Below are 4,042 nucleotides of genomic sequence, written 5' to 3' on the forward strand. Positions count from 1 at the left end.
ATAGCAAAAAGATGGAGACAGCCTAAGCACCCATCAATGGCAAAATGAATAAACAAATTTTGGTGCATAGACACAATGGAATACTATGCTACTTTGAAGAATAACAAGGAAGCTATAAACTACTGCATAACATGGATGAACCTTGAGGAAATTATGCTGAGTGAAATTAGCCAATCACAAAAGGACAAATACTGTATAAGACCATTATTGTAAAAGCTTAAGAAAAGATACCCATACTAAAAGAAAAAAAAGTGAAGTCTCTTCAGAGGCAGTTGAATGCCTTCTTTCTTTCAGGGCTTTCCGTTCTGCTGAAAGCAGACTCTTGTTTCTGCCAAGGAACGGTCTGTGGTGCCCAGGATGGAATTTCACAGGAGCAGGACTTGAGTGTGAAGCTTAGCATTTGGGATTTCTGGGAAGTGCCCAAAATAGCAGGAGCAGATGGTGTTACATTCATCTGGTTTGTTACTATTATCAAAGAAGACAGAAGACAGGGGAAGATGAGAGAGACAAATGAGAGTGTGGGGAGGGTTTGTCATCTATTTGATTAATAGATATAAAACTAATCTTGGCTAGTTAGTTTTATGCAACAACAACAACAAAAAAAACTAAGGTGACAATTTCCCAATATAAACTTGACTCTTTGTCAATATAGTCTGACCAGGGCACTGAACATTCTGGCTCCTACCCAGAAAGTGAGGAATTAAGAGGTACAGGCAAACCTTGGAGATATTACAGGTTCAGTTTCAGGCCACCATACTAAAACAAATATCACAATAAACAAGCCACATGTTTTGGTTTAGTTTGGTTTGGTTTCCCAGTGCATATAAAAGTTATATTTACCTATACTGTAGTCTGTCAAGGAGACTTGGTGACACTGGAGCTTCCAGGCTGCTATCCGGAAGGTCAAACCCACCAGCTGCTCTGCGGGAGAAAGATGAGGCTTTCTCCCATAAAGGTGAGGTTTGCTCCCATAAAGATTTACAGCCTCGGAACCCTATGTTGGGTCGCTATGAGTCCGAATTGACTTGATGGCAATGTTTGGTTTGGCTTGGGTCTCTATTGAGTGTGCAGTAGCATTATGAAAAAGTCTGAACTATATTATGAGAATTATCAGAATGTGACATAGAGACACGAAATGAGTGCATGCTGCTGGGAAAATGACAATGATGAGACTTGCTTGATGCAAGGTTGCCATGAACCTTCAATTTGTAAAAATGTAGTATCTGAGAAGCACAATCCAATGAGGTGTGCCTGTGCTTATATTTCAATAACAAGAAGGGCTGGGTATAGGTTGGGAAATGGTGAATGATTGCTAATGGGCACAAAGCTTCTTTCTGGAGTGATAAAAATTGTAATGAGGGCAGTGGTGGTGTGTGGTAGAATTCTCACCTTCTAGGTGTGAGATGAGGGTTTGACTCCCAGTCTATGCACTTCATACACAGCCACCACTCATCTGACAGTAGAAGCTTGCCTGTCGCTATAATATGCTAAATAGATCTCAACAGAGCTTCCAGATTTAAGACAGACCAGGAAGAAAGGCCTGGTGAGCTGCTTCCAAAAACTGGTCAATAAAAACCCTATGGATCACAGCCAATCATGAGGATGGCAGAAGACCAGAGCATTTCTTTCCATTGTGCACGGGCTCATTGTCCAAGTTGGGGGCACCAAAAAAAAAAAAAAAAAGATTATTGTGACGGCTACAAAACTCTATAAACTGTGCTAAAGTCCATTGAACGATACACTTTAAATGGTTTAAGTTCATGGAATCTAAATTATAACTCAATAAAGTTGTTTTAAATGACAAGAGAAAAGAAAGAAAATGCCTCTTAGAGGAGATGACATTTAAACGAAATACCTATTTACAGATGTTTGAGAGAACAGCATGTTGAGAATGTGTGGGATCCTATAAAATATCAAGCTGGAACAGAAGTCGCTAATAATATAAATACTGAGACCTGAGAAATAAATGACCAATTTGGTTTGGACCAGCACAGCATGTTGAAAGAGATTTGAGGAGAATTTTTACTTTCTCACCCTTATTAATTGCTAATATGTATCAACACTTATGGAAGCAGCAGTCAAGAAATCAAACAACATATTGCAGTAGGCAAATTTGCTGCACAAGACCTTTTAAAGTATTTAACAGCAAAGATGTTAGTTTTAGGACTAAGGTGCCATGGTATTTTCAATAACTTCATATGCATATGAAAGTTGGACAATGAATAAAGAAGACCATAGAAGAACGGATACATTTGAGTGATGGTGTTGGAGGAGAATATTAAAAATACCATGGGTTGCCAGAAGAACAAATCAATCTGTGTTGGAAGAAGTACAGCCAGAATGCTCCTTAGAAGCCAGGATGGCCAGACTTAGTCTCTCATACTTGGGACATATTATAAAGAGGGACCAGTCTCTGGAGAAGGACATCATGATTGAAACAGTGGAGGGTCAGTGAAAAAGAGAAAGACTTCCAACAAGACAATTAGCATAGTAGAATCAGCAATATGCTCAACTGGAGCAACAATTGTGAGGTTGGTGCATGACTGGGTAGTGTTTTGTTCTGTTGTGTATTAGGTCGTTATGAGCTAGTACCAATTCAACAACACCCAACAACAATACTTGAAGATGATAGAACACTTTTATATGCTATTTGTTATCTTATATCTAATAACAAATAATATGGACAAATAATGGACTAGATATAAATAACAAATATTTCCTCTTGAGAATTTAGTATCTGGACTAGAACCAGGAGAGAGAAGAGACTCAAACCTACAAGATACCCTTGAGAGGAGTAACTGGTGTTTAATAGACTAACACCAGCCCTGTCATCCATCTTATATGTATTTAAGCATCATTATATACGAGCTCTGGTAGCGTAGTGGTTATGAATTGGGCTGTGAACCATAAGGTCAGCAGTTCGAAACTACCGGCTGCTCCGTGGGAGAAAGATGAGGCTTTCTGCTCCCGTAAAGATTTACAGCCTTGGAAATCCTGTTCAGGGTCACTATGGGTCGGAACCAACTCGACGGCACATAACAACAACAATATAGAAGTTAAGGAGCTCTGGGTAGCGCAGTGGTTACGAATCGGGCTGCTAACCTCAGGGTCAGCAGTTCAAAACTACCAGCTGTTCCTTGGGAGAAAGATGAGGCTTTCTGCTCCCGTAAAGATTTACAGCCCCAGAAACACTGTGCAGGGTTGCTATGAGTCAGAACTGACTACACGGCACATAACAACAACAACAACATATATAAGAGCTACCAAAATAAAATTGTATATTGAGAGAGGCAGATAGTGTTGCATATAAATGGTAGGGGAGAGATAATTTATATGCAAAATTCTCCTTGTGGTTGATTGCAAAATTTTGCAGCTTTTCTTGAGAAGAGAGAGCCAATTTCTCTATGCCCTGAATCAACATTTGCTGATGTGATTTACTTTGACCAATAAGAGATTAGCAAACATGATGTAGACAGAGTCTTGCTCTAGGGTTTGCCTTCTTTCTTGCTACTTTAGAATTAGCCACAATCTGAAAATACCTGAACTAGCTTGCTGGACCCTGGAGACATATGGCCCCTATTGCTCAAGCTGAATACCAGGCATATGAGTGGTTTAACTCCCAATTAAATGATCATAACTACATTATCAGTACTAATCATTTCAGTTACCTCATATGCATTCATAAATTGGACAATGAAAAAAGACAGAAGACAAATTGATACACTTGAATTGTGGTACTGGTGAAGAACATTGAATATGTCATGGGGAAATGAACAAATCTGTCTTAGAAGATATACAACCAGAATGCTCCTTAGAAACAACTGTGGTGAGACTTCTCTTGCTAACTTTTGTCATGTCATCAGAAAGATCAGTCACTAAAAATTGACATTTGGTAGTTGTTGTTAGGTGTCATCAAATCAGTACCGACTCATAGTGACCTTATGCACAACGGAATGAAACACTGCCAGGTCCTGGGCCAACCTCCCAATTGTTGCCATGCTTGAGCCCATCAATGCTGCCACTTTGCCAATCCATCTTGCTG

Source organism: Chrysochloris asiatica, unplaced genomic scaffold (genome assembly GCF_000296735.1).
Source record: "Chrysochloris asiatica unplaced genomic scaffold, ChrAsi1.0 scaffold00174, whole genome shotgun sequence".
Classification (NCBI taxonomy): Eukaryota; Metazoa; Chordata; class Mammalia; order Afrosoricida; family Chrysochloridae; genus Chrysochloris; species Chrysochloris asiatica.